Source organism: Hydractinia symbiolongicarpus, chromosome 11, assembly GCF_029227915.1.
Source record: "Hydractinia symbiolongicarpus strain clone_291-10 chromosome 11, HSymV2.1, whole genome shotgun sequence".
Taxonomy (NCBI): domain Eukaryota; kingdom Metazoa; phylum Cnidaria; class Hydrozoa; order Anthoathecata; family Hydractiniidae; genus Hydractinia; species Hydractinia symbiolongicarpus.
This window is the reverse complement of record NC_079885.1, coordinates 14,345,621-14,371,535: the sequence shown is the minus strand read 5'-3', so window position 1 is coordinate 14,371,535 and position 25,915 is coordinate 14,345,621. Positions and strand designations below refer to the sequence as shown.

The following is a 25,915-nucleotide window of genomic DNA, read 5'->3' as shown; positions in this document are numbered from 1 at the left end:
ATTTGCGACGTGGCGCATTTATTGCAGCAAGATTGTAGCCCTTTTTAAGGGAAAGCAACTTCTAATCATGTCTCTTACTTGATTTACTCAGCGGCTATTGCGTAAAAAAGATACGTCACAGTCGTAATGATTAATAATGTGACGTGAAAAATTCAATAGCCTACGACACTGGGAGTTCCCAGGCGGTCCCCCATCCAAGTACTATCCCGGCCCGACGATGCTTAACTTCCGTGATCGGATGAGAACAGGTGTGTTCATCGTGGTATGGTCGTAGACAAACAAACGGGCAGATATCTACGATTTATTAGCACATTACATCGAAAATGGTTTAAACTTTAAAGGTCATATTTCTTGACTGGATTATCCGAAATAGGTCGTGTTTATGTGCATTTGAAAGCTCTTTTTAAGCGCTATCCATTATTTACGACAACCATGCGCTTTAAGATTTCCCGTAAAAAGTTCCAACGAAGGCAATCTAGGGTACTTTCAGTCTTAATTTTCATATGACAAAGTTAATTAGCAAAGTAACTACATCGCCATTTTCTTTGTCTGACGCTCTTAATCCATTCATTTGCGACGTGGCGCATTTATTGCAGCCAGATCGTAGCCGTTTTGAAGGGAAAGAAACTTCTAATCAAGTCGCTTACATGATTTACTCAGCGGCTATTGCGTAAAAAAGATACGTCACAATCGTAGTGATAAATAATGTAACGTGAAAAAGTCAATAGCCTACGACACCGGGAGTTCCCAGGCGGTTCCCCATCCAAGTACTATCCCGGCCCGACGATGCTTAACTTCCGTGATCGGACGAAAACAGGTGTGTTCATCGTGGTATGGTCGTAGACAAACATACGGGTAGATATCTCCGATTTATTAGCACATTACATCGAAAATGGTTCAAATTTTAAAGATCATAATTCTTGACTGGATTATCCGAAATAGGTCGTGTTTATGTGCATTTGAAAGCTCTTTTTAAGCGCTATCGATTCTTTACGACAGTAATGCGCTTTAAGATTTCCGGTAAAAAGTTCCAACGAAGGCAATCTAGGGTACTTTCAGTCTTAATTTTCATATGACAAAGTTAATTAGGAAAGTAACTACATCGCCATTTTCTTTGTCTGACGCTCGTAATCCATTCATTTGCGACGTGGCGCATTAATTGCAGCCAGATCGTAGCCGTTTTGAAGGGAAAGAAACTTCTAATCAAGTCGCTTACATGATTTACTCAGCGGCTATTGCGTAAAAAAGATACGTCACAATCGTAATGATAAATAATGTAACGTGAAAAAGTCAATAGCCTACGACACCGGGAGTTCCCAGGCGGTCCCCCATCCAAGTACTATCCCGGCCCGACGATGCTTAACTTCCGTGATCGGACGAGAACAGGTGTGTTCATCGTGGTATGGTCGTAGACAAACATACGGGTAGATATCTACGATTTATTAGCACATTACATCGAAAATGGTTCAAATTTTAAAGATCATAATTCTTGACTGGGTGATCGGAAATAGTTCGTGTTTAAGTGCATTTGAAAGCTCTTTTCAAGCGCTATCCATTATTTACGACAACCATGCGCTTTAAGATTTCCGGTAAAAAGTTCCAACGAAAGCAATCTGGGGTACTTTCAGACTTAATTTTCATATGACAAAGTTAATTAGCAAAGTAACTACATCGCCATTTTCTTTGTCTGACGCTCTTAATCCATTCATTTGCGACGTGGCGCATTTATTGCAGCAAGATTGTAGCCCTTTTTAAGGGAAAGCAACTTCTAATCATGTCTCTTACTTGATTTACTCAGCGGCTATTGCGTAAAAAAGATACGTCACAGTCGTAATGATAAATAATGTGACGTGAAAAAGTCAATAGCCTACGACACTGGGAGTTCCCAGGCGGTCCCCCATCCAAGTACTATCCCGGCCCGACGATGCTTAACTTCCGTGATCGGATGAGAACAGGTGTGTTCATCGTGGTATGGTCGTAGACAAACAAACGGGCAGATATCTACGATTTATTAGCACATTACATCGAAAATGGTTTAAACTTTAAAGGTCATATTTCTTGACTGGATTATCCGAAATAGGTCGTGTTTATGTGCATTTGAAAGCTCTTTTTAAGCGCTATCCATTATTTACGACAACCATGCGCTTTAAGATTTCCCGTAAAAAGTTCCAACGAAGGCAATCTAGGGTACTTTCAGTCTTAATTTTCATATGACAAAGTTAATTAGCAAAGTAACTACATCGCCATTTTCTTTGTCTGACGCTCTTAATCCATTCATTTGCGACGTGGCGCATTTATTGCAGCCAGATCGTAGCCGTTTTGAAGGGAAAGAAACTTCTAATCAAGTCGCTTACATGATTTACTCAGCGGCTATTGCGTAAAAAAGATACGTCACAATCGTAGTGATAAATAATGTAACGTGAAAAAGTCAATAGCCTACGACACCGGGAGTTCCCAGGCGGTTCCCCATCCAAGTACTATCCCGGCCCGACGATGCTTAACTTCCGTGATCGGACGAAAACAGGTGTGTTCATCGTGGTATGGTCGTAGACAAACATACGGGTAGATATCTCCGATTTATTAGCACATTACATCGACAATGGTTCAAATTTTAAAGATCATAATTCTTGACTGGATTATCCGAAATAGGTCGTGTTTATGTGCATTTGAAAGCTCTTTTTAAGCGCTATCGATTCTTTACGACAGTAATGCGCTTTAAGATTTCCGGTAAAAAGTTCCAACGAAGGCAATCTAGGGTACTTTCAGTCTTAATTTTCATATGACAAAGTTAATTAGGAAAGTAACTACATCGCCATTTTCTTTGTCTGACGCTCGTAATCCATTCATTTGCGACGTGGCGCATTAATTGCAGCCAGATCGTAGCCGTTTTGAAGGGAAAGAAACTTCTAATCAAGTCGCTTACATGATTTACTCAGCGGCTATTGCGTAAAAAAGATACGTCACAATCGTAATGATAAATAATGTAACGTGAAAAAGTCAATAGCCTACGACACCGGGAGTTCCCAGGCGGTCCCCCATCCAAGTACTATCCCGGCCCGACGATGCTTAACTTCCGTGATCGGACGAGAACAGGTGTGTTCATCGTGGTATGGTCGTAGACAAACATACGGGTAGATATCTACGATTTATTAGCACATTACATCGAAAATGGTTCAAATTTTAAAGATCATAATTCTTGACTGGGTGATCGGAAATAGTTCGTGTTTATGTGCATTTGAAAGCTCTTGTCAAGCGCTATCCATTATTTACGACAACCATGCGCTTTAAGATTTCTGGTAAAAAGTTCCAACGAAAGCAATCTGGGGTACTTTCAGACTTAATTTTCATATGACAAAGTTAATTAGCAAAGTAACTACATCGCCATTTTCTTTGTCTGACGCTCTTAATCCATTCATTTGCGACGTGGCGCATTTATTGCAGCAAGATTGTAGCCCTTTTTAAAAGAAAGCAACTTCTAATCATGTCTCTTACTTGATTTACTCAGCGGCTATTGCGTAAAAAACATACGTCACAGTCGTAATGATAAATAATGTGACGTGAAAAAGTCAATAGCTTACGACACCGGGAGTTCCCAGGCGGTCCCCCATCCAAGTACTATCCCGGCCCGACGATGCTTAACTTCCGTGATCGGATGAGAACAGGTGTGTTCATCGTGGTATGGTCGTAGACAAACAAACGGGCAGATATCTACGATTTATTAGCACATTACATCGAAAATGGTTTAAACTTTAAAGGTCATATTTCTTGACTGGATTATCCGAAATAGGCCGTCTTTATGTGCATTTGAAAGCTCTTTTTAAGCGCTATCCATTATTTACGACAACCATGCGCTTTAAGATTTCCGGTAAAAAGTTCCAACGAAGGCAATCTAGGGTACTTTCATTCTTAATTTTCATATGACAAAGTTAATTAGGAAAGTAACTACATCGCCATTTTCTTTGTCTGACGCTCTTAATCCATTCATTTGCGACGTGGCGCATTTATTGCAGCAAGATTGTAGTCCTTTTTAAGGGAAAGCAACTTCTAATCATGTCTCTTACTTGATTTACTCAGCGGCTATTGCGTAAAAAAATACGTCACAGTCGTAATGATAAATAATGTGACGTGAAAAAGTCAATAGCCTACGACACCAGGAGTTTCAAGGCGGTCCCCCATCCAAGTACTATCCCGGCCCGACGATGCTTAACTTCCGTGATCGGACGAAAACAGGTGTGTTCATCGTGGTATGGTCGTAGACAAACATACGGGTAGATATCTCCAATTTATTAGCACATTACATCGACAATGGTTCAAATTTTAAAGATCATAATTCTTGACTGGGTGATCGGAAATAGTTCGTGTTTATGTGCATTTGAAAGCTCTTTTCAAGCGCCATCCATTATTTACGACAACCATGCGCTTTAAGATTTCCGGTAAAAAGTTCCAACGAAGGCAATCTAGGGTACTTTCAGTCTTAATTTTCATATGACAAAGTTAATTAGGAAAGTAACTACATCGCCATTTTCTTTGTCTGACGCTCGTAATCCATTCATTTGCGACGTGGCGCATTAATTGCAGCCAGATCGTAGCCGTTTTGAAGGGAAAGAAACTTCTAATCAAGTCGCTTACATGATTTACTCAGCGGCTATTGCGTAAAAAAGATACGTCACAATCGTAATGATAAATAATGTAACGTGAAAAAGTCAATAGCCTACGACACCGGGAGTTCCCAGGCGGTCCCCCATCCAAGTACTATCCCGGCCCGACGATGCTTAACTTCCGTGATCGGACGAGAACAGGTGTGTTCATCGTGGTATGGTCGTAGACAAACATACGGGTAGATATCTACGATTTATTAGCACATTACATCGAAAATGGTTCAAATTTTAAAGATCATAATTCTTGACTGGGTGATCGGAAATAGTTCGTGTTTAAGTGCATTTGAAAGCTCTTTTCAAGCGCTATCCATTATTTACGACAACCATGCGCTTTAAGATTTCCGGTAAAAAGTTCCAACGAAAGCAATCTGGGGTACTTTCAGACTTAATTTTCATATGACAAAGTTAATTAGCAAAGTAACTACATCGCCATTTTCTTTGTCTGACGCTCTTAATCCATTCATTTGCGACGTGGCGCATTTATTGCAGCAAGATTGTAGCCCTTTTTAAGGGAAAGCAACTTCTAATCATGTCTCTTACTTGATTTACTCAGCGGCTATTGCGTAAAAAAGATACGTCACAGTCGTAATGATAAATAATGTGACGTGAAAAAGTCAATAGCCTACGACACTGGGAGTTCCCAGGCGGTCCCCCATCCAAGTACTATCCCGGCCCGACGATGCTTAACTTCCGTGATCGGATGAGAACAGGTGTGTTCATCGTGGTATGGTCGTAGACAAACAAACGGGCAGATATCTACGATTTATTAGCACATTACATCGAAAATGGTTTAAACTTTAAAGGTCATATTTCTTGACTGGATTATCCGAAATAGGTCGTGTTTATGTGCATTTGAAAGCTCTTTTTAAGCGCTATCCATTATTTACGACAACCATGCGCTTTAAGATTTCCCGTAAAAAGTTCCAACGAAGGCAATCTAGGGTACTTTCAGTCTTAATTTTCATATGACAAAGTTAATTAGCAAAGTAACTACATCGCCATTTTCTTTGTCTGACGCTCTTAATCCATTCATTTGCGACGTGGCGCATTTATTGCAGCCAGATCGTAGCCGTTTTGAAGGGAAAGAAACTTCTAATCAAGTCGCTTACATGATTTACTCAGCGGCTATTGCGTAAAAAAGATACGTCACAATCGTAGTGATAAATAATGTAACGTGAAAAAGTCAATAGCCTACGACACCGGGAGTTCCCAGGCGGTTCCCCATCCAAGTACTATCCCGGCCCGACGATGCTTAACTTCCGTGATCGGACGAAAACAGGTGTGTTCATCGTGGTATGGTCGTAGACAAACATACGGGTAGATATCTCCGATTTATTAGCACATTACATCGACAATGGTTCAAATTTTAAAGATCATAATTCTTGACTGGATTATCCGAAATAGGTCGTGTTTATGTGCATTTGAAAGCTCTTTTTAAGCGCTATCGATTCTTTACGACAGTAATGCGCTTTAAGATTTCCGGTAAAAAGTTCCAACGAAGGCAATCTAGGGTACTTTCAGTCTTAATTTTCATATGACAAAGTTAATTAGGAAAGTAACTACATCGCCATTTTCTTTGTCTGACGCTCGTAATCCATTCATTTGCGACGTGGCGCATTAATTGCAGCCAGATCGTAGCCGTTTTGAAGGGAAAGAAACTTCTAATCAAGTCGCTTACATGATTTACTCAGCGGCTATTGCGTAAAAAAGATACGTCACAATCGTAATGATAAATAATGTAACGTGAAAAAGTCAATAGCCTACGACACCGGGAGTTCCCAGGCGGTCCCCCATCCAAGTACTATCCCGGCCCGACGATGCTTAACTTCCGTGATCGGACGAGAACAGGTGTGTTCATCGTGGTATGGTCGTAGACAAACATACGGGTAGATATCTACGATTTATTAGCACATTACATCGAAAATGGTTCAAATTTTAAAGATCATAATTCTTGACTGGGTGATCGGAAATAGTTCGTGTTTATGTGCATTTGAAAGCTCTTGTCAAGCGCTATCCATTATTTACGACAACCATGCGCTTTAAGATTTCTGGTAAAAAGTTCCAACGAAAGCAATCTGGGGTACTTTCAGACTTAATTTTCATATGACAAAGTTAATTAGCAAAGTAACTACATCGCCATTTTCTTTGTCTGACGCTCTTAATCCATTCATTTGCGACGTGGCGCATTTATTGCAGCAAGATTGTAGCCCTTTTTAAAAGAAAGCAACTTCTAATCATGTCTCTTACTTGATTTACTCAGCGGCTATTGCGTAAAAAACATACGTCACAGTCGTAATGATAAATAATGTGACGTGAAAAAGTCAATAGCTTACGACACCGGGAGTTCCCAGGCGGTCCCCCATCCAAGTACTATCCCGGCCCGACGATGCTTAACTTCCGTGATCGGATGAGAACAGGTGTGTTCATCGTGGTATGGTCGTAGACAAACAAACGGGCAGATATCTACGATTTATTAGCACATTACATCGAAAATGGTTTAAACTTTAAAGGTCATATTTCTTGACTGGATTATCCGAAATAGGCCGTCTTTATGTGCATTTGAAAGCTCTTTTTAAGCGCTATCCATTATTTACGACAACCATGCGCTTTAAGATTTCCGGTAAAAAGTTCCAACGAAGGCAATCTAGGGTACTTTCATTCTTAATTTTCATATGACAAAGTTAATTAGGAAAGTAACTACATCGCCATTTTCTTTGTCTGACGCTCTTAATCCATTCATTTGCGACGTGGCGCATTTATTGCAGCAAGATTGTAGTCCTTTTTAAGGGAAAGCAACTTCTAATCATGTCTCTTACTTGATTTACTCAGCGGCTATTGCGTAAAAAAATACGTCACAGTCGTAATGATAAATAATGTGACGTGAAAAAGTCAATAGCCTACGACACCAGGAGTTTCAAGGCGGTCCCCCATCCAAGTACTATCCCGGCCCGACGATGCTTAACTTCCGTGATCGGACGAAAACAGGTGTGTTCATCGTGGTATGGTCGTAGACAAACATACGGGTAGATATCTCCAATTTATTAGCACATTACATCGACAATGGTTCAAATTTTAAAGATCATAATTCTTGACTGGGTGATCGGAAATAGTTCGTGTTTATGTGCATTTGAAAGCTCTTTTCAAGCGCCATCCATTATTTACGACAACCATGCGCTTTAAGATTTCCGGTAAAAAGTTCCAACGAAGGCAATCTGGGGTACTTTTAGACTTAATTTTCATATGACAAAGTTAATTAGCAAAGTAACTACATCGCCATTTTCTTTGTCTGACGCTCTTAATCCATTCATTTGCGACGTGGCGCATTTATTGCAGCAAGATTGTAGCCCTTTTTAAGGGAAAGCAACTTCTAATCATGTCTCTTACTTGATTTACTCAGCGGCTATTGCGTAAAAAAGATACGTCACAGTCGTAATGATAAATAATGTGACGTGAAAAAGTCAATAGCCTACGACACCGGGAGTTCCCAGGCGGTCCCCCAACCAAGTACTATCCCGGCCCGACGATGCTTAACTTCCGTGATCGGATGAGAACAGGTGTGTTCATCGTGGTATGGTCGTAGACAAACAAACGGGCAGATATCTACGATTTATTAGCACATTACATCGAAAATGGTTTAAACTTTAAAGGTCATATTTCTGGACTGGATTATCCGAAATAGGTCGTGTTTATGTGCATTTGAAAGCTCTTTTTAAGCGCTATCCATTATTTACGACAACCATGCGCTTTAAGATTTCCGGTAAAAAGTTCCAACGAAGGCAATCTATGGTACTTTCAGTCTTAATTTTCATATGACAAAGTTAATTAGCAAAGTAACTACATCGCCATTTTCTTTGTCTGACGCTCTTAATCCATTCATTTGCGACGTGGCGCATTTATTGCAGCCAGATCGTAGCCGTTTTGAAGGAAAAGAAACTTCTAATCAAGTCGCTTACATGATTTACTCAGCGGCTATTGCGTAAAAAAGATACGTCACAATCGTAGTGATAAATAATGTAACGTGAAAAAGTCAATAGCCTACGACACCGGGAGTTCCCAGGCGGTCCCCCATCCAAGTACTATCCCGGCCCGACGATGCTTAACTTCCGTGATCGGACGAAAACAGGTGTGTTCATCGTGGTATGGTCGTAGACAAACATACGGGTAGATATCTCCTATTTATTAGCACATTACATCGAAAATGGTTCAAATTTTAAAGATCATAATTCTTGACTGGGTGATCGGAAATAGTTCGTTTTTATGTGCATTTGAAAGCTCTTTTTAAGCGCTATCGATTCTTTACGACAACCATGCGCTTTAAGATTTCCGGTAAAAAGTTCCAACGAAGGCAATCTAGGTTACTTTCAGACTTAATTTTCATATGACAAAGTTAATTAGCAAAGTAACTACACCGCCATTTTCTTTGTCTGACGCTCTTAATCCATTCACTTGCGACGTGGCGCATTTATTGCAGCACGATTGTAGCCCTTTTTAGGGGAAAGAAACTTCTAATCATGTCCCTTACTTGATTTACTCAGCGGCTATTGCGTAAAAAAGATACGTCACAGTCGTAATGATAAATAATGTAACGTGAAAAAGTCAATAGCCTACGACACCGGGAGATCCCAGGCGGTTCCCCTATCCAAGTACTATCCCGGCCCGACGATGCTTAACTTCCGTGATCGGACGAGAACAGGTGTGTTCATCGTGGTATGGTCGTAGACAAACATACGGACAGATATCTACGATTTACTAGCACATTACATCGAAAATGGTTCAAATTTTAAAGATCATATTTCTTGACTGGGTGATCGGAAATAGGTCGTGTTTATGTGCATTTGAAAGCTCTTTTTAAGAGCTATCGATTCTTTACGACAGTAATGCGCTTTAAGATTTCCGGTAAAAAGTTCCAACGAAGGCAATCTAGGTTACTTTCAGACTTAATTTTCATATGACAAAGTTAATTAGCAAAGTAACTACATCGCCATTTTCTTTGTCTGACGCTCTTAATCCATTCATTTGCGACGTGGCACATTTATTGCAGCAAGATTGTAGCCCTTTTTAAGGGAAAGCAACTTCTAATCATGTCCCTTACTTGATTTACTCAGCGGCTATTGCGTAAAAAAGATACGTCACAGTCGTAATGATAAATAATGTAACGTGAAAAAGTCAATAGCCTACGACACCGGGAGATCCCAGGCGGTTCCCCTATCCAAGTACTATCCCGGCCCGACGATGCTTAACTTCCGTGATCGGACGAGAACAGGTGTGTTCATCGTGGTATGGTCGTAGACAAACATACGGACAGATATCTACGATTTACTAGCACATTACATCGAAAATGGTTCAAATTTTAAAGATCATATTTCTTGACTGGGTGATCGGAAATAGGTCGTGTTTATGTGCATTTGAAAGCTCTTTTTAAGAGCTATCGATTCTTTACGACAGTAATGCGCTTTAAGATTTCCGGTAAAAAGTTCCAACGAAGGCAATCTAGGTTACTTTCAGACTTAATTTTCATATGACAAAGTTAATTAGCAAAGTAACTACATCGCCATTTTCTTTGTCTGACGCTCTTAATCCATTCATTTGCGACGTGGCACATTTATTGCAGCAAGATTGTAGGCCTTTTTAAGGGAAAGCAACTTCTAATCATGTCTCTTACTTGATTTACTCAGCGGCTATTGCGTAAAAAAGATACGTCACAGTCGTAATGATAAATAATGTAACGTGAAAAAGTCAATAGCCTACGACACCGGGAGATCCCAGGCGGTTCCCCTATCCAAGTACTATCCCGGCCCGACGATGCTTAACTTCCGTGATCGGACGAGAACAGGTGTGTTCATCGTGGTATGGTCGTAGACAAACATACGGGCAGATATCTACGATTTACTAGCACATTACATCGAAAATGGTTCAAATTTTAAAGATCATATTTCTTGACTGGGTGATCGGAAATAGGTCGTGTTTATGTGCATTTGAAAGCTCTTTTTAAGAGCTATCGATTCTTTACGACAGTAATGCGCTTTAAGATTTCCGGTAAAAAGTTCCAACGAAGGCAATCTAGGGTACTTTCAGACTTAATTTTCATATGACAAAGTTAATTAGCAAAGTAACTACATCGCCATTTTCTTTGTCTGACGCTCTTAATCCATTCATTTGCGACGTGGCGCATTTATTGCAGCAAGATTGTAGCCCTTTTTAAGGGAAAGCAACTTCTAATCATGTCTCTTACTTGATTTACTCAGCGGCTATTGCGTAAAAAATTACGTCACAGTCGTAATGATAAATAATGTAACGTGAAAAAGTCAATAGCCTACGACACCAGGAGTTTCCAGGCGGTCCCCCATCCAAGTACTATCGCGGCCCGACGATGCTTAACTTCCGTGATCGGACGAGAACAGGTGTGTTCATCGTGGTATGGTCGTAGACAAACAAACGGGCAGATATCTACGATTTATTAGCACATTACATCGAAAATGGTTTAAGCTTTAAAGATCATATTTCTTGACTGGTTTATCCGAAATAGGTCGTGTTTATGTGCATTTGAAAGCTCTTTTTAAGCGCTATCCATTATTTACGACAACCATGCGCTTTAAGATTTCCGGTAAAAAGTTCCAACGAATGCAATCTAGGCTACTTTCAGACTTAATTTTCATATGACAAAGTTAGTTAGCAAACTAAGTGCATCGCCATTTTCTTTGTCTGACGCTCGTAACCCATTCATTTGCGACGTGGCGCATTAATTGCAGCCAGATCGTAGCCGTTTTGAAGGGAAAGAAACTTCTAATCAAGTCGCTTACATGATTTACTCAGCGGCTATTGCGTAAAAAAGATACGTCACAATCGTAATGATAAATAATGTAACGTGAAAAAGTCAATAGCCTACGACACCGGGAGTTCCCAGGCGGTCCCCCATCCAAGTACTATCCCGGCCCGACGATGCTTAACTTCCGTGATCGGACGAGAACAGGTGTGTTCATCGTGGTATGGTCGTAGACAAACATACGGGTAGATATCTACGATTTATTAGCACATTACATCGAAAATGGTTCAAATTTTAAAGATCATAATTCTTGACTGGGTGATCGGAAATAGTTCATGTTTATGTGCATTTGAAAGCTCTTTTCAAGGGCTATGCATTATTTACGACAACCATGCGCTTTAAGATTTCCGGTAAAAAGTTCCAACGAAAGCAATCTGGGGTACTTTCAGACTTAATTTTCATATGACAAAGTTAATTAGCAAAGTAACTACATCGCCATTTTCTTTGTCTGACGCTCTTAATCCATTCATTTGCGACGTGGCGCATTTATTGCAGCAAGATTGTAGCCCTTTTTAAGGGAAAGCAACTTCTAATCATGTCTCTTACTTGATTTACTCAGCGGCTATTGCGTAAAAAAGATACGTCACAGTCGTAATGATAAATAATGTGACGTGAAAAAGTCAATAGCCTACGACACCGGGAGTTCCCAGGCGGTCCCCCATCCAAGTACTATCCCGGCCCGACGATGCTTAACTTCCGTGATCGGATGAGAACAGGTGTGTTCATCGTGGTATGGTCGTAGACAAACATACGGGTAGATATCTACGATTTATTAGCTCATTACATCGAAAATGGTTCAAATTTTAAAGATCATAATTCTTGACTGGGTGATCGGAAATAGTTCGTGTTTATGTGCATTTGAAAGCTCTTTTCAAGCGCTATCCATTATTTACGACAACCATGCGCTTTAAGATTTCCGGTAAAAAGTTCCAACGAAGGCAATCTGGGGTACTTTCAGACTTAATTTTCATATGACAAAGTTAATTAGCAAAGTAACTACATCGCCATTTTCTTTGTCTGACGCTCTTAATCCATTCATTTGCGACGTGGCGCATTTATTGCAGCAAGATTGTAGCCCTTTTTAAGGGAAAGCAACTTCTAATCATGTCTCTTACTTGATTTACTCAGCGGCTATTGCGTAAAAAAGATACGTCACAGTCGTAATGATAAATAATGTGACGTGAAAAAGTCAATAGCCTACGACACCGGGAGTTCCCAGGCGGTCCCCCATCCAAGTACTATCCCGGCCCGACGATGCTTAACTTCCGTGATCGGATGAGAACAGGTGTGTTCATCGTGGTATGGTCGTAGACAAACATACGGGTAGATATCTACGATTTATTAGCTCATTACATCGAAAATGGTTCAAATTTTAAAGATCATAATTCTTGACTGGGTGATCGGAAATAGTTCGTGTTTATGTGCATTTGAAAGCTCTTTTCAAGCGCTATCCATTATTTACGACAACCATGCGCTTTAAGATTTCCGGTAAAAAGTTCCAACGAAGGCAATCTGGGGTACTTTCAGACTTAATTTTCATATGACAAAGTTAATTAGCAAAGTAACTACATCGCCATTTTCTTTGTCTGACGCTCTTAATCCATTCATTTGCGACGTGGCGCATTTATTGCAGCAAGATTGTAGCCCTTTTTAAGGGAAAGCAACTTCTAATCATGTCTCTTACTTGATTTACTCAGCGGCTATTGCGTAAAAAAGATACGTCACAGTCGTAATGATAAATAATGTGACGTGAAAAAGTCAATAGCCTACGACACCGGGAGTTGCCAGGCGGTCCCCCATCCAAGTACTATCCCGGCCCGACGATGCTTAACTTCCGTGATCGGATGAGAACAGGTGTGTTCATCGTGGTATGGTCGTAGACAAACAAACGGGCAGATATCTACGATTTATTAGCACATTACATCGAAAATGGTTTAAACTTTAAAGGTCATATTTCTTGACTGGATTATCCGAAATAGGTCGTGTTTATGTGCATTTGAAAGCTCTTTTTAAGCGCTATCGACTCTTTACGACAGTAATGCGCTTTAAGATTTCCGGTAAAAAGTTCCAACGAAGGCAATCTAGGGTACTTTCAGACTTAATTTTCATATGACAAAGTTAATTAGGAAAGTAACTACATCGCCATTTTCTTTGTCTGACGCTCTTAATCCATTCATTTGCGACGTGGCGCATTTATTGCAGCAAGATTGTAGCCCTTTTTAAGGGAAAGCAACTTCTAATCATGTCTCTTACTTGATTTACTCAGCGGCTATTGCGTAAAAAAATACGTCACAGTCGTAATGATAAATAATGTGACGTGAAAGTCAATAGCCTACGACACCAGGAGTTTCCAGGCGGTCCCCCATCCAAGTACTATCCCGGCCCGACGATGCTTAACTTCCGTGATCGGATGAGAACAGGTGTGTTCATCGTGGTATGGTCGTAGACAAACAAACGGGCAGATATCTACGATTTATTAGCACATTACATCGAAAATGGTTTAAACTTTAAAGGTCATATTTCTTGACTGGATTATCCGAAATAGGTCGTCTTTATGTGCATTTGAAAGCTCTTTTTAAGCGCTATCCATTATTTACGACAACCATGCGCTTTAAGATTTCCGGTAAAAAGTTCCAACGAAGGCAATCTAGGGTACTTTCAGTCTTAATTTTCATATGACAAAGTTAATTAGGAAAGTAACTACATCGCCATTTTCTTTGTCTGACGCTCTTAATCCATTCATTTGCGACGTGGCGCATTTATTGCAGCAAGATTGTAGCCCTTTTTAAGGGAAAGCAACTTCTAATCATGTCTCTTACTTGATTTACTCAGCGGCTATTGCGTAAAAAAATACGTCACAGTCGTAATGATAAATAATGTGACGTGAAAAAGTCAATAGCCTACGACACCAGGAGTTTCCAGGCGGTCCCCCATCCAAGTACTATCCCGGCCCGACGATGCTTAACTTCCGTGATCGGACGAGAACAGGTGTGTTCATCGTGGTATGGTCGTAGACAAACAAACGGGCAGATATCTACGATTTATTAGCACATTACATCGAAAATGGTTTAAGCTTTAAAGATCATATTTCTTCACTGGTTTATCCGAAATAGGTCGTGTTTATGTGCATTTGAAAGCTCTTTTTAAGCGCTATCCATTATTTACGACAACCATGCGCTTTAAGATTTCCGGTAAAAAGTTCCAACGAAGGCAATCTAGGTTACTTTCAGACTTAATTTTCATATGACAAAGTTAATTAGCAAAGTAACTACACCGCCATTTTCTTTGTCTGACGCTCTTAATCCATTCACTTGCGACGTGGCGCATTTATTGCAGCACGATTGTAGCCCTTTTTAGGGGAAAGAAACTTCTAATCATGTCCCTTACTTGATTTACTCAGCGGCTATTGCGTAAAAAAGATACGTCACAGTCGTAATGATAAATAATGTAACGTGAAAAAGTCAATAGCCTACGACACCGGGAGATCCCAGGCGGTTCCCCTATCCAAGTACTATCCCGGCCCGACGATGCTTAACTTCCGTGATCGGACGAGAACAGGTGTGTTCATCGTGGTATGGTCGTAGACAAACATACGGGCAGATATCTACGATTTACTAGCACATTACATCGAAAATGGTTCAAATTTTAAAGATCATATTTCTTGACTGGGTGATCGGAAATAGGTCGTGTTTATGTGCATTTGAAAGCTCTTTTTAAGAGCTATCGATTCTTTACGACAGTAATGCGCTTTAAGATTTCCGGTAAAAAGTTCCAACGAAGGCAATCTGGGGTACTTTCAGACTTAATTTTCATATGACAAAGTTAATTAGCAAAGTAACTACATCGCCATTTTCTTTGTCTGACGCTCTTAATCCATTCATTTGCGACGTGGCGCATTTATTGCAGCAAGATTGTAGCCCTTTTTAAGGGAAAGCAACTTCTAATCATGTCTCTTACTTGATTTACTCAGCGGCTATTGCGTAAAAAAATACGTCACAGTCGTAATGATAAATAATGTGACGTGAAAAAGTCAATAGCCTACGACACCAGGAGTTTCCAGGCGGTTCCCCATCCAAGTACTATCCCGGCCCGACGATGCTTAACTTCCGTGATCGGACGAGAACAGGTGTGTTCATCGTGGTATGGTCGTAGACAAACAAACGGGCAAATATCTACGATTTATTAGCACATTACATCGAAAATGGTTTAAGCTTTAAAGATCATATTTCTTGACTGGTTTATCCGAAATAGGTCGTGTTTATGTGCATTTGAAAGCTCTTTTTAAGCGCTATCCATTATTTACGACAACCATGCGCTTTAAGATTTCCGGTAAAAAGTTCCAACGAAGGCAATCTAGGTTACTTTCAGACTTAATTTTCATATGACAAAGTTAATTAGCAAAGTAACTACACCGCCATTTTCTTTGTCTGACGCTCTTAATCCATTCACTTGCGACGTGGCGCATTTATTGCAGCACGATTGTAGCCCTTTTTAGGGGAAAGAAACTTCTAATCATGTCCCTTACTTGATTTACTCAGCGGCTATTGCGTAAAAAAGATACGTCACAGTCGTAATGATAAATAATGTAACGTGAAAAAGTCAATAGCCTACGACACCGGGAGATCCCAGGCGGTTCCCCTATCCAAGTACTATCCCGGCCCGACGATGCTTAACTTCCGTGATCGGACGAGAACAGGTGTGTTCATCGTGGTATGGTCGTAGACAAACATACGGGCAGATATCTACGATTTACTAGCACATTACATCGAAAATGGTTCAAATTTTAAAGATCATATTTCTTGATTGGGTGATCGGAAATAGGTCGTGTTTATGTGCATTTGAAAGCTCTTTTTAAGAGCTATCGATTCTTTACGACAGTAATGCGCTTTAAGATTTCCGGTAAAAAGTTCCAACGAAGGCAATCTAGGGTACTTTCAGACTTAATTTTCATATGACAAAGTTAATTAGCAAATTAACTACATCGCCATTTTCTTTGTCTGACGCTCGTAATCCATTCATTTGCGACGTGGCGCATTAATTGCAGCCAGATCGTAGCCGTTTTGAAGGGAAAGAAACTTCTAATCAAGTCGCTTACATGATTTACTCAGCGGCTATTGCGTAAAAAAGATACGTCACAATCGTAATGATAAATAATGTAACGTGAAAAAGTCAATAGCCTACGACACCGGGAGTTCCCAGGCGGTTTCCCATCTAAGTACTATCCGGCCCGACGATGCTTAACTTCCGTGATCGGACGAGAACAGGTGTGTTCATCGTGGTATGGTCGTAGACAAACATACGGGTAGATATCTACGATTTATTAGCACATTACATCGAAAATGGTTCAAATTTTAAAGATCATAATTCTTGACTGGGTGATCGGAAATAGTTCGTGTTTATGTGCATTTGAAAGCTCTTTTCAAGCGCTATCCATTATTTACGACAACCATGCGCTTTAAGATTTCCGGTAAAAAGTTCCAACGAAGGCAATCTGGGGTACTTTCAGACTTAATTTTCATATGACAAAGTTAATTAGCAAAGTAACTACATCGCCATTTTCCTTGTCTGACGCTCTTAATCCATTCATTTGCGACGTGGCACATTTATTGCAGCAAGATTGTAGCCCTTTTTAAGGGAAAGCAACTTCTAATCATGTCTCTTACTTGATTTACTCAGCGGCTATTGCGTAAAAAAATACGTCACAGTCGTAATGATAAATAATGTGACGTGAAAAAGTCAATAGCCTACGACACCAGGAGTTTCCAGGCGGTTCCCCATCCAAGTACTATCCCGGCCCGACGATGCTTAACTTCCGTGATCGGACGAGAACAGGTGTGTTCATCGTGGTATGGTCGTAGACAAACAAACGGGCAAATATCTACGATTTATTAGCACATTACATCGAAAATGGTTTAAGCTTTAAAGATCATATTTCTTGACTGGTTTATCCGAAATAGGTCGTGTTTATGTGCATTTGAAAGCTCTTTTTAAGCGCTATCCATTATTTACGACAACCATGCGCTTTAAGATTTCCGGTAAAAAGTTCCAACGAAGGCAATCTAGGTTACTTTCAGACTTAATTTTCATATGACAAAGTTAATTAGCAAAGTAACTACACCGCCATTTTCTTTGTCTGACGCTCTTAATCCATTCACTTGCGACGTGGCGCATTTATTGCAGCACGATTGTAGCCCTTTTTAGGGGAAAGAAACTTCTAATCATGTCCCTTACTTGATTTACTCAGCGGCTATTGCGTAAAAAAGATACGTCACAGTCGTAATGATAAATAATGTAACGTGAAAAAGTCAATAGCCTACGACACCGGGAGATCCCAGGCGGTTCCCCTATCCAAGTACTATCCCGGCCCGACGATGCTTAACTTCCGTGATCGGACGAGAACAGGTGTGTTCATCGTGGTATGGTCGTAGACAAACATACGGGCAGATATCTACGATTTACTAGCACATTACATCGAAAATGGTTCAAATTTTAAAGATCATATTTCTTGATTGGGTGATCGGAAATAGGTCGTGTTTATGTGCATTTGAAAGCTCTTTTTAAGAGCTATCGATTCTTTACGACAGTAATGCGCTTTAAGATTTCCGGTAAAAAGTTCCAACGAAGGCAATCTAGGGTACTTTCAGACTTAATTTTCATATGACAAAGTTAATTAGCAAATTAACTACATCGCCATTTTCTTTGTCTGACGCTCGTAATCCATTCATTTGCGACGTGGCGCATTAATTGCAGCCAGATCGTAGCCGTTTTGAAGGGAAAGAAACTTCTAATCAAGTCGCTTACATGATTTACTCAGCGGCTATTGCGTAAAAAAGATACGTCACAATCGTAATGATAAATAATGTAACGTGAAAAAGTCAATAGCCTACGACACCGGGAGTTCCCAGGCGGTTTCCCATCCAAGTACTATCCGGCCCGACGATGCTTAACTTCCGTGATCGGACGAGAACAGGTGTGTTCATCGTGGTATGGTCGTAGACAAACATACGGGTAGATATCTACGATTTATTAGCACATTACATCGAAAATGGTTCAAATTTTAAAGATCATAATTCTTGACTGGGTGATCGGAAATAGTTCGTGTTTATGTGCATTTGAAAGCTCTTTTCAAGCGCTATCCATTATTTACGACAACCATGCGCTTTAAGATTTCCGGTAAAAAGTTCCAACGAAGGCAATCTGGGGTACTTTCAGACTTAATTTTCATATGACAAAGTTAATTAGCAAAGTAACTACATCGCCATTTTCCTTGTCTGACGCTCTTAATCCATTCATTTGCGACGTGGCACATTTATTGCAGCAATATTGTAGCCCTTTTTAAGGGAAAGCAACTTCTAATCATGTCTCTTACTTGATTTACTCAGCGGCTATTGCGTAAAAAAGATACGTCACAGTCGTAATGATAAATAATGTGACGTGAAAAAGTCAATAGCCTACGACACCGGGAGTTCCCAGGCGGTCCCCCATCCAAGTACTATCCCGGCCCGACGATGCTTAACTTCCGTGATCGGATGAGAACAGGTGTGTTCATCGTGGTATGGTCGTAGACAAACAAACGGGCAGATATCTACGATTTATTAGCACATTACATCGAAAATGGATTAAACTTTAAAGGTCATATTTCTTGACTGGATTATCCGAAATAGGTCGTGTTTATGTGCATTTGAAAGCTCTTTTTAAGCGCTATCCATTATTTACGACAACCATGCGCTTTAAGATTTCCGGTAAAAAGTTCCAACGAATGCAATCTAGGCTACTTTCAGACTTAATTTTCATATGACAAAGTTAGTTAGCAAACTAAGTACATCGCCATTTTCTTTGTCTGACGCTCGTAATCCATTCATTTGCGACGTGGCGCATTTATTGCAGCACGATTGTAGCCGTTTTGCTGGGAAAGCAACTTCTAATCATGTCTCTTACTTGATTTACTCAGCGGCTATTGCGTAAAAAAATACGTCACAGTCGTAATGATAAATAATGTAACGTGAAAAAGTCAATAGCCTACGACACCAGGAGTTTCCAGGCGGTCCCCCATCCAAGTACTATCCCGGCCCGACGATGCTTAACTTCCGTGATCGGACGAGAACAGGTGTGTTCATCGTGGTATGGTCGTAGACAAACAAACGGGCAGATATCTACGATTTATTAGCACATTACATCGAAAATGGTTTAAGCTTTAAAGATCTTATTTCTTGACTGGTTTATCCGAAATAGGTCGTGTTTATGTGCATTTGAAAGCTCTTTTTAAGCGCTATCCATTATTTACGACAACCATGCGCTTTAAGATTTCCGGTAAAAAGTTCCAACGAATGCAATCTAGGCTACTTTCAGACTTAATTTTCATATGACAAAGTTAGTTAGCAAACTAAGTACATCGCCATTTCCTTTGTCTGACACTCGTAATCCATTCATTTGCGACGTGGCGCATTCATTGCAGCACGATTGTAGCCGTTTTGCTGGGAAAGCAACTTCTAATCATGTCTCTTTCTTGATTTACTCAGCGGCTATTGCGTAAAAAAGATACGTCACAGTCGTAATGATAAATAATGTAACGTGAAAAAGTCAATAGCCTACGACACCGGGAGTTCCCAGGCGGTCCCCCATCCAAGTACTATCCCGGCCCGACGATGCTTAACTTCCGTGATCGGACGAGAACAGGTGTGTTCATCGTGGTATGGTCGTAGACAAACATACGGGCAGATATCTACGATTTATTAGCACATTACATCGAAAATTGTTCAAATTTTAAAGATCATAATTCTTGACTGGGTGATCGGAAATAGTTCGTTTTTATGTGCATTTGAAAGCTCTTTTTAAGCGCTATCGATTCTTTACGACAATAATGCGCTTTAAGATTTCCGGTAAAAAGTTCCAACGAAGGCAATTTAGGGTACTTTCAGACTTAATTTTCATATGACAAAGTTAGTTAGCAAACTAAGTACATCGCTATTTTCTTTGTCTGACGCTCGTAATCCATTCATTTGCGACGTGGCGCATTTATTGCAGCACGATTGTAGCCGTTTTGCTGGGAAAGCAACTTCTAATCATGTCTCTTTCTTGATTTACTCAGCGGCTATTGCGTAAAAAAGATACGTCACAGTCGTAATGATAAATAATGTAACGTGAAAAAGTCAATAGCCTACGACACCGGGAGTTCCCAGGCGGTCCCCCATCCAAGTACTATCCCGGCCCGACGATGCTTAACTTCCGTGATCGGAGGAGAACAGGTGTGTTCATCGTGGTATGGTCGTAGACAAACATACGGGCAGATATCTACGATTTATTAGCACATTACATCGAAAATGGTTCAAATTTTAAAGATCATAATTCTTGACTGGGTGATCGGAAATAGTTCGTTTTTATGTACATTTGAAAGCTCTTTTTAAGCGCTATCGATTCTTTACGACAATAATGCGCTTTAAGATTTCCGGTAAAAAGTTCCAACGAAGGCAATTTAGGGTACTTTCAGACTTAATTTTCATATGACAAAGTTATTTAGCAAAGTAAGTACATCGCCATTTACTTTGTCTGACGCTCGTAATCCATTCATTTGCGGCGTGGCGAATTTATTGCAGCAAGATTGTAGGTTTTTTAAGGGAAAGAAACTTCTAATCATGTCTCTTACTTGATTTACTCAGCGGCTATTGCGTAAAAAAGATACGTCACAGTCGTAATGATAAATAATGTAACGTGAAAAAGTCAATAGCCTACGACACCGGGAGTTCCCAGGCGGTTCCCCATCCAAGTACTATCCCGGCCCGACGATGCTTAACTTCCGTGATCGGACGAGAACAGGTGTGTTCATCGTGGTATGGTCGTAGACAAACAAACGGGCAGATATCTACGATTTATTAGCACATTACATCGAAAATGGTTCAAATTTTAAAAATCATATTTCTTGACTGGGTGATCGGAAATAGGTCGTGTTTATGTGCATTTGAAAGCTCTTTTTAAGCGCTATCGATTCTTTACGACAATAATGCGCTTTAAGATTTCCGGTAAAAAGTTCCAACGAAGGCAATCTAGGGTACTTTCAGACTTAATTTTCATATGACAAAGTTAATTAGCAAATTAACTACATCGCCATTTTCTTTGTCTGACGCTCGTAATCCATTCATTTGCGACGTGGCGCATTAATTGCAGCCAGATCGTAGCCGTTTTGAAGGGAAAGAAACTTCTAATCAAGTCGCTTACATGATTTACTCAGCGGCTATTGCGTAAAAAAGATACGTCACAATCGTAATGATAAATAATGTAACGTGAAAAAGTCAATAGCCTACGACACCGCGAGTTCCCAGGCGGTCCCCCATCCAAGTACTATCCCGGCCCGACGATGCTTAACTTCCGTGATCGGACGAGAACAGGTGTGTTCATCGTGGTATGGTCGTAGACAAACATACGGGTAGATATCTACGATTTATTAGCACATTACATCGAAAATGGTTCCAATTTTAAAGATCATAATTCTTGACTGGGTGATCGGAAATAGTTCGTGTTTATGTGCATTTGAAAGCTCTTTTCAAGCGCTATCCATTATTTACGACAACAATGCGCTTTAAGATTTCCGGTAAAAAGTTCCAACGAAGGCAATCTGGGGTACTTTCAGACTTAATTTTCATATGACAAAGTTAATTAGGAAAGTAACTACATCGCCATTTTCTTTGTCTGACGCTCTTAATCCATTCATTTGCGACGTGGCGCATTTATTGCAGCAAGATTGTAGCCCTTTTTAAGGGAAAGCAACTTCTAATCATGTCTCTTACTTGATTTACTCAGCGGCTATTGCGTAAAAAAATACGTCACAGTCGTAATGATAAATAATGTAACGTGAAAAAGTCAATAGCCTACGACACCAGGAGTTTCCAGGCGGTCCCCCATCTAAGTACTATCCCGGCCCGGCGATGCTTAACTTCCGTGCTCGGACGAGAACAGGTGTGTTCATCGTGGTATGGTCGTAGACAAAGAAACGGGCAGATATCTACGATTTATTAGCACATTACATCGAAAATGGTTTAAGCTTTAAAGATCATTTTTCTTGACTGGTTTATCCGAAATAGGTCGTGTTTATGTGCATTTGAAAGCTCTTTTTAAGCGCTATCCATTATTTACGACAACCATGCGCTTTAAAATTTCCGGTAAAAAGTTCCAACGAATGCAATCTAGGGTACTTTCAGACTTAATTTTCATATGACAAAGTTAGTTACCAAAGTAAGTACATCGCCATTTTCTTTGTCTGACGCTCGTAATCCATTCATTTGCGACGTGGCGCATTTATTGCAGCATGATTGTGGCCGTTTTGCTGGGAAAACAACTTCTAATCATGTCTCTTTCTTGATTTACTCAGCGGCTATTGCGTAAAAAAGATACGTCACAGTCGTAATGATTAATAATGTAACGTGAAAAAGTCAATAGCCTACGACACCGGGAGTTCCCAGGCGGTCCCCCATCCAAGTACTATCCCGGCCCGACGATGCTTAACTTCCGTGATCGGACGAGAACAGGTGTGTTCATCGTGGTATGGTCGTAGACAAACATACGGGCAGATATCTACGATTTATTAGCACATTACATCGAAAATGGTTCAAATTTTAAAGATCATAATTCTTGACTGGGTGATCGGAAATAGTTCGTGTTTATGTGCATTTGAAAGCTCTTTTCAAGCGCTATCCATTATTTACGACAACCATGCGCTTTAAGATTTCCGGTAAAAAGTTCCAACGAAGGCAATCTGGGGTACTTTCAGACTTAATTTTCATATGACAAAGTTAATTAGCAAAGTAACTACATCGCCATTTTCTTTGTCTGACGCTCTTAATCCATTCATTTGCGACGTGGCGCATTTATTGCAGCAATATTGTAGCCCTTTTTAAGGGAAAGCAACTTCTAATCATGTCTCTTACTTGATTTACTCAGCGGCTATTGCGTAAAAAAGATACGTCACAGTCGTAATGATAAATAATGTGACGTGAAAAAGTCAATAGCCTACGACACCGGGTGTTCCCAGGCGGTCCCCCATCCAAGTACTATCCCGGCCCGACGATGCTTAACTTCCGTGATCGGATGAGAACAGGTGTGTTCATCGTGGTATGGTCGTAGACAAACAAACGGGCAGATATCTACGATTTATTAGCACATTACATCGAAAATGGATTAAACTTTAAAGGTCATATTTCTTGACTGGATTATCCGAAATAGGTCGTGTTTATGTGTATTTGAAAGCTCTTTTTAAGCGCTATCCATTATTTACGACAACCATGCGCTTTAAGATTTCCGGTAAAAAGTTCCAACGACTGCAATCTAGGCTACTTTCAGACTTAATTTTCATATGACAAAGTTAGTTAGCAAACTAAGTACATCGCCATTTTCTTTGTCTGACGCTCGTAATCCATTCATTTGCGACGTGGCGCATTTATTGCAGCACGATTGTAGCCGTTTTGCTGGGAAAGCAACTTCTAATCATGTCTCTTACTTGATTTACTCAGCTGCTATTGCGTAAAAAAATACGTCACAGTCGTAATGATAAATAATGTAACGTGAAAAAGTCAATAGCCTACGACACCAGGAGTTTCCAGGCGGTCCCCCATCCAAGTACTATCCCGGCCCGACGATGCTTAACTTCCGTGATCGGACGAGAACAGGTGTGTTCATCGTGGTATGGTCGTAGACAAACATGCGGGCAGATATCTACGATTTATTAGCACATTACATCGAAAATTGTTCAAATTTTAAAGATCATAATTCTTGACTGGGTGATCGGAAATAGTTCGTTTTTATGTGCATTTGAAAGCTCTTTTTAAGCGCTATCGATTTTTTACGACAATAATGCGCTTTAAGATTTCCGGTAAAAAGTTCCAACGAAGGCAATTTAGGGTACTTTCAGACTTAATTTTCATATGACAAAGTTAGTTAGCAAACTAAGTACATCGCCATTTTCTTTGTCTGACGCTCGTAATCCATTCATTTGCGACGTGGCGCATTTATTGCAGCACGATTGTAGCCGTTTTGCTGGGAAAGCAACTTCTAATCATGTCTCTTTCTTGATTTACTCAGCGGCTATTGCGTAAAAAAAATACGTCACAGTCGTAATGATAAATAATGTAACGTGAAAAAGTCAATAGCCTACGACACCGGGAGTTCCCAGGCGGTCCCCCATCCAAGTACTATCCCGGCCCGACGATACTTAACTTCCGTGATCGGACGAGAACAGGTGTGTTCATCGTGGTATGGTCGTAGACAAACATACGGGCAGATATCTACGATTTATTAGCACATTACATCGAAAATGGTTCAAATTTTAAAGATCATAATTCTTGACTGGGTGATCGGAAATAGTTCGTTTTTATGTGCATTTGAAAGCTCTTTTTAAGCGCTATCGATTCTTTACGACAATAATGCGCTTTAAGATTTCCGGTAAAAAGTTCCAACGAAGGCAATTTAGGGTACTTTCAGACTTAATTTTCATATGACAAAGTTAGTTAGCAAAGTAAGTACATCGCCATTTACTTTGTCTGACGCTCGTAATCCATTCATTTGCGACGTGGCGAATTTATTGCAGCAAGATTGCAGGTTTTTTTAAGGGAAAGAAACTTCTAATCATGTCTCTTACTTGATTTACTCAGCGGCTATTGCGTAAAAAAGATACGTCACAGTCGTAATGATAAATAATGTAACGTGAAAAAGTCAATAGCCTACGACACCGGGAGTTCCCAGGCGGTCCCCCATCCAAGTACTATCCCGGCCCGACGATACTTAACTTCCGTGATCGGACGAGAACAGGTGTGTTCATCGTGGTATGGTCGTAGACAAACATACGGGCAGATATCTACGATTTATTAGCACATTACATCGAAAATGGTTCAAATTTTAAAGATCATATTTCTTGACTGGGTGATCGGAAATAGGTCGTGTTTATGTGCATTTGAAAGCTCTTTTTAAGCGCTATCGATTCTTTACGACAATAATGCGCTTTACGATTTCCGGTAAAAAGTTCCAACGAAGGCAATCTAGGGTACTTTCAGACTTAATTTTCATATGACAAAGTTAATTAGCAAATTAACTACATCGCCATTTTCTTTGTCTGACGCTCGTAATCCATTCATTTGCGACGTGGCGCATTAATTGCAGCCAGATCGTAGCCATTTTGAAGGGAAAGAAACTTCTAATCAAGTCGCTTACATGATTTACTCAGCGGCTATTGCGTAAAAAAGATACGTCACAATCGTAATGATAAATAATGTAACGTGAAAAAGTCAATAGCCTACGACACCGGGAGTTCCCAGGCGGTCCCCCATCCAAGTACTATCCCGGCCCGACGATGCTTAACTTCCGTGATCGGACGAGAACAGGTGTGTTCATCGTGGTATGGTCGTAGACAAACATACGGGTAGATATCTACGATTTATTAGCACATTACATC

At 40.3% G+C, this 25,915-nt stretch overlaps 46 non-coding genes across 46 annotated transcripts; all 46 read right to left on the bottom strand.

Moving 5' to 3' along the window:
- Positions 1-157: 157 nt before the first annotated feature.
- On the bottom strand, positions 158-276 carry LOC130616090 (5S ribosomal RNA). The gene has a single exon (XR_008977173.1). It is a non-coding gene; the product is annotated as a 5S ribosomal RNA (ribosomal RNA).
- A 450-nt stretch (positions 277-726) lies between these two features.
- On the bottom strand, positions 727-845 carry LOC130616512 (5S ribosomal RNA). Its single transcript, XR_008977593.1, has one exon. It is a non-coding gene; the product is annotated as a 5S ribosomal RNA (ribosomal RNA).
- Positions 846-1,295: 450 nt separating this feature from the next.
- LOC130614911 (5S ribosomal RNA) lies at positions 1,296-1,414 on the bottom strand. Its single transcript, XR_008976002.1, has one exon. It is a non-coding gene; the product is annotated as a 5S ribosomal RNA (ribosomal RNA).
- Positions 1,415-1,864: 450 nt separating this feature from the next.
- Positions 1,865-1,983, bottom strand: LOC130616088 (5S ribosomal RNA). Its single transcript, XR_008977172.1, has one exon. It is a non-coding gene; the product is annotated as a 5S ribosomal RNA (ribosomal RNA).
- A 450-nt stretch (positions 1,984-2,433) lies between these two features.
- Positions 2,434-2,552, bottom strand: LOC130616511 (5S ribosomal RNA). Its single transcript, XR_008977592.1, has one exon. It is a non-coding gene; the product is annotated as a 5S ribosomal RNA (ribosomal RNA).
- Positions 2,553-3,002: 450 nt separating this feature from the next.
- LOC130614910 (5S ribosomal RNA) lies at positions 3,003-3,121 on the bottom strand. Its single transcript, XR_008976001.1, has one exon. It is a non-coding gene; the product is annotated as a 5S ribosomal RNA (ribosomal RNA).
- A 450-nt stretch (positions 3,122-3,571) lies between these two features.
- LOC130615878 (5S ribosomal RNA) lies at positions 3,572-3,690 on the bottom strand. The gene has a single exon (XR_008976964.1). It is a non-coding gene; the product is annotated as a 5S ribosomal RNA (ribosomal RNA).
- A 449-nt stretch (positions 3,691-4,139) lies between these two features.
- LOC130617548 (5S ribosomal RNA) lies at positions 4,140-4,258 on the bottom strand. The gene has a single exon (XR_008978625.1). It is a non-coding gene; the product is annotated as a 5S ribosomal RNA (ribosomal RNA).
- A 450-nt stretch (positions 4,259-4,708) lies between these two features.
- Positions 4,709-4,827, bottom strand: LOC130614909 (5S ribosomal RNA). Its single transcript, XR_008975999.1, has one exon. It is a non-coding gene; the product is annotated as a 5S ribosomal RNA (ribosomal RNA).
- Positions 4,828-5,277: 450 nt separating this feature from the next.
- LOC130616087 (5S ribosomal RNA) lies at positions 5,278-5,396 on the bottom strand. Its single transcript, XR_008977171.1, has one exon. It is a non-coding gene; the product is annotated as a 5S ribosomal RNA (ribosomal RNA).
- Positions 5,397-5,846: 450 nt separating this feature from the next.
- On the bottom strand, positions 5,847-5,965 carry LOC130616510 (5S ribosomal RNA). The gene has a single exon (XR_008977591.1). It is a non-coding gene; the product is annotated as a 5S ribosomal RNA (ribosomal RNA).
- Positions 5,966-6,415: 450 nt separating this feature from the next.
- Positions 6,416-6,534, bottom strand: LOC130614908 (5S ribosomal RNA). Its single transcript, XR_008975998.1, has one exon. It is a non-coding gene; the product is annotated as a 5S ribosomal RNA (ribosomal RNA).
- Positions 6,535-6,984: 450 nt separating this feature from the next.
- LOC130615876 (5S ribosomal RNA) lies at positions 6,985-7,103 on the bottom strand. Its single transcript, XR_008976963.1, has one exon. It is a non-coding gene; the product is annotated as a 5S ribosomal RNA (ribosomal RNA).
- Positions 7,104-7,552: 449 nt separating this feature from the next.
- Positions 7,553-7,671, bottom strand: LOC130617546 (5S ribosomal RNA). Its single transcript, XR_008978624.1, has one exon. It is a non-coding gene; the product is annotated as a 5S ribosomal RNA (ribosomal RNA).
- A 450-nt stretch (positions 7,672-8,121) lies between these two features.
- Positions 8,122-8,240, bottom strand: LOC130615326 (5S ribosomal RNA). The gene has a single exon (XR_008976415.1). It is a non-coding gene; the product is annotated as a 5S ribosomal RNA (ribosomal RNA).
- A 450-nt stretch (positions 8,241-8,690) lies between these two features.
- LOC130616002 (5S ribosomal RNA) lies at positions 8,691-8,809 on the bottom strand. The gene has a single exon (XR_008977086.1). It is a non-coding gene; the product is annotated as a 5S ribosomal RNA (ribosomal RNA).
- Positions 8,810-9,259: 450 nt separating this feature from the next.
- LOC130618361 (5S ribosomal RNA) lies at positions 9,260-9,379 on the bottom strand. Its single transcript, XR_008979435.1, has one exon. It is a non-coding gene; the product is annotated as a 5S ribosomal RNA (ribosomal RNA).
- A 450-nt stretch (positions 9,380-9,829) lies between these two features.
- On the bottom strand, positions 9,830-9,949 carry LOC130618360 (5S ribosomal RNA). Its single transcript, XR_008979434.1, has one exon. It is a non-coding gene; the product is annotated as a 5S ribosomal RNA (ribosomal RNA).
- A 450-nt stretch (positions 9,950-10,399) lies between these two features.
- On the bottom strand, positions 10,400-10,519 carry LOC130618359 (5S ribosomal RNA). Its single transcript, XR_008979433.1, has one exon. It is a non-coding gene; the product is annotated as a 5S ribosomal RNA (ribosomal RNA).
- Positions 10,520-10,968: 449 nt separating this feature from the next.
- LOC130617727 (5S ribosomal RNA) lies at positions 10,969-11,087 on the bottom strand. Its single transcript, XR_008978803.1, has one exon. It is a non-coding gene; the product is annotated as a 5S ribosomal RNA (ribosomal RNA).
- A 450-nt stretch (positions 11,088-11,537) lies between these two features.
- LOC130614907 (5S ribosomal RNA) lies at positions 11,538-11,656 on the bottom strand. The gene has a single exon (XR_008975997.1). It is a non-coding gene; the product is annotated as a 5S ribosomal RNA (ribosomal RNA).
- A 450-nt stretch (positions 11,657-12,106) lies between these two features.
- On the bottom strand, positions 12,107-12,225 carry LOC130615616 (5S ribosomal RNA). The gene has a single exon (XR_008976703.1). It is a non-coding gene; the product is annotated as a 5S ribosomal RNA (ribosomal RNA).
- Positions 12,226-12,675: 450 nt separating this feature from the next.
- LOC130615604 (5S ribosomal RNA) lies at positions 12,676-12,794 on the bottom strand. Its single transcript, XR_008976691.1, has one exon. It is a non-coding gene; the product is annotated as a 5S ribosomal RNA (ribosomal RNA).
- Positions 12,795-13,244: 450 nt separating this feature from the next.
- On the bottom strand, positions 13,245-13,363 carry LOC130616596 (5S ribosomal RNA). Its single transcript, XR_008977677.1, has one exon. It is a non-coding gene; the product is annotated as a 5S ribosomal RNA (ribosomal RNA).
- Positions 13,364-13,810: 447 nt separating this feature from the next.
- On the bottom strand, positions 13,811-13,929 carry LOC130615706 (5S ribosomal RNA). Its single transcript, XR_008976794.1, has one exon. It is a non-coding gene; the product is annotated as a 5S ribosomal RNA (ribosomal RNA).
- A 449-nt stretch (positions 13,930-14,378) lies between these two features.
- LOC130616029 (5S ribosomal RNA) lies at positions 14,379-14,497 on the bottom strand. The gene has a single exon (XR_008977114.1). It is a non-coding gene; the product is annotated as a 5S ribosomal RNA (ribosomal RNA).
- Positions 14,498-14,947: 450 nt separating this feature from the next.
- Positions 14,948-15,067, bottom strand: LOC130618358 (5S ribosomal RNA). The gene has a single exon (XR_008979431.1). It is a non-coding gene; the product is annotated as a 5S ribosomal RNA (ribosomal RNA).
- Positions 15,068-15,516: 449 nt separating this feature from the next.
- Positions 15,517-15,635, bottom strand: LOC130616577 (5S ribosomal RNA). The gene has a single exon (XR_008977658.1). It is a non-coding gene; the product is annotated as a 5S ribosomal RNA (ribosomal RNA).
- Positions 15,636-16,085: 450 nt separating this feature from the next.
- LOC130618357 (5S ribosomal RNA) lies at positions 16,086-16,205 on the bottom strand. The gene has a single exon (XR_008979430.1). It is a non-coding gene; the product is annotated as a 5S ribosomal RNA (ribosomal RNA).
- Positions 16,206-16,655: 450 nt separating this feature from the next.
- LOC130617187 (5S ribosomal RNA) lies at positions 16,656-16,773 on the bottom strand. Its single transcript, XR_008978264.1, has one exon. It is a non-coding gene; the product is annotated as a 5S ribosomal RNA (ribosomal RNA).
- Positions 16,774-17,222: 449 nt separating this feature from the next.
- Positions 17,223-17,341, bottom strand: LOC130616574 (5S ribosomal RNA). The gene has a single exon (XR_008977656.1). It is a non-coding gene; the product is annotated as a 5S ribosomal RNA (ribosomal RNA).
- A 450-nt stretch (positions 17,342-17,791) lies between these two features.
- On the bottom strand, positions 17,792-17,911 carry LOC130618356 (5S ribosomal RNA). Its single transcript, XR_008979429.1, has one exon. It is a non-coding gene; the product is annotated as a 5S ribosomal RNA (ribosomal RNA).
- Positions 17,912-18,361: 450 nt separating this feature from the next.
- Positions 18,362-18,479, bottom strand: LOC130616914 (5S ribosomal RNA). The gene has a single exon (XR_008977993.1). It is a non-coding gene; the product is annotated as a 5S ribosomal RNA (ribosomal RNA).
- A 450-nt stretch (positions 18,480-18,929) lies between these two features.
- On the bottom strand, positions 18,930-19,048 carry LOC130615592 (5S ribosomal RNA). The gene has a single exon (XR_008976679.1). It is a non-coding gene; the product is annotated as a 5S ribosomal RNA (ribosomal RNA).
- Positions 19,049-19,497: 449 nt separating this feature from the next.
- On the bottom strand, positions 19,498-19,616 carry LOC130616028 (5S ribosomal RNA). The gene has a single exon (XR_008977113.1). It is a non-coding gene; the product is annotated as a 5S ribosomal RNA (ribosomal RNA).
- A 450-nt stretch (positions 19,617-20,066) lies between these two features.
- On the bottom strand, positions 20,067-20,185 carry LOC130614906 (5S ribosomal RNA). The gene has a single exon (XR_008975996.1). It is a non-coding gene; the product is annotated as a 5S ribosomal RNA (ribosomal RNA).
- A 450-nt stretch (positions 20,186-20,635) lies between these two features.
- On the bottom strand, positions 20,636-20,754 carry LOC130615886 (5S ribosomal RNA). The gene has a single exon (XR_008976973.1). It is a non-coding gene; the product is annotated as a 5S ribosomal RNA (ribosomal RNA).
- A 449-nt stretch (positions 20,755-21,203) lies between these two features.
- On the bottom strand, positions 21,204-21,322 carry LOC130615774 (5S ribosomal RNA). The gene has a single exon (XR_008976861.1). It is a non-coding gene; the product is annotated as a 5S ribosomal RNA (ribosomal RNA).
- A 450-nt stretch (positions 21,323-21,772) lies between these two features.
- LOC130616503 (5S ribosomal RNA) lies at positions 21,773-21,891 on the bottom strand. Its single transcript, XR_008977585.1, has one exon. It is a non-coding gene; the product is annotated as a 5S ribosomal RNA (ribosomal RNA).
- A 449-nt stretch (positions 21,892-22,340) lies between these two features.
- LOC130617069 (5S ribosomal RNA) lies at positions 22,341-22,459 on the bottom strand. The gene has a single exon (XR_008978148.1). It is a non-coding gene; the product is annotated as a 5S ribosomal RNA (ribosomal RNA).
- A 450-nt stretch (positions 22,460-22,909) lies between these two features.
- Positions 22,910-23,028, bottom strand: LOC130614903 (5S ribosomal RNA). The gene has a single exon (XR_008975994.1). It is a non-coding gene; the product is annotated as a 5S ribosomal RNA (ribosomal RNA).
- A 450-nt stretch (positions 23,029-23,478) lies between these two features.
- On the bottom strand, positions 23,479-23,597 carry LOC130614978 (5S ribosomal RNA). Its single transcript, XR_008976069.1, has one exon. It is a non-coding gene; the product is annotated as a 5S ribosomal RNA (ribosomal RNA).
- Positions 23,598-24,046: 449 nt separating this feature from the next.
- Positions 24,047-24,165, bottom strand: LOC130616027 (5S ribosomal RNA). Its single transcript, XR_008977112.1, has one exon. It is a non-coding gene; the product is annotated as a 5S ribosomal RNA (ribosomal RNA).
- A 450-nt stretch (positions 24,166-24,615) lies between these two features.
- Positions 24,616-24,734, bottom strand: LOC130615983 (5S ribosomal RNA). Its single transcript, XR_008977068.1, has one exon. It is a non-coding gene; the product is annotated as a 5S ribosomal RNA (ribosomal RNA).
- Positions 24,735-25,184: 450 nt separating this feature from the next.
- Positions 25,185-25,303, bottom strand: LOC130615982 (5S ribosomal RNA). Its single transcript, XR_008977066.1, has one exon. It is a non-coding gene; the product is annotated as a 5S ribosomal RNA (ribosomal RNA).
- Positions 25,304-25,753: 450 nt separating this feature from the next.
- LOC130614902 (5S ribosomal RNA) lies at positions 25,754-25,872 on the bottom strand. The gene has a single exon (XR_008975993.1). It is a non-coding gene; the product is annotated as a 5S ribosomal RNA (ribosomal RNA).
- Between the last annotated feature and the right edge of the window lie 43 nt (positions 25,873-25,915).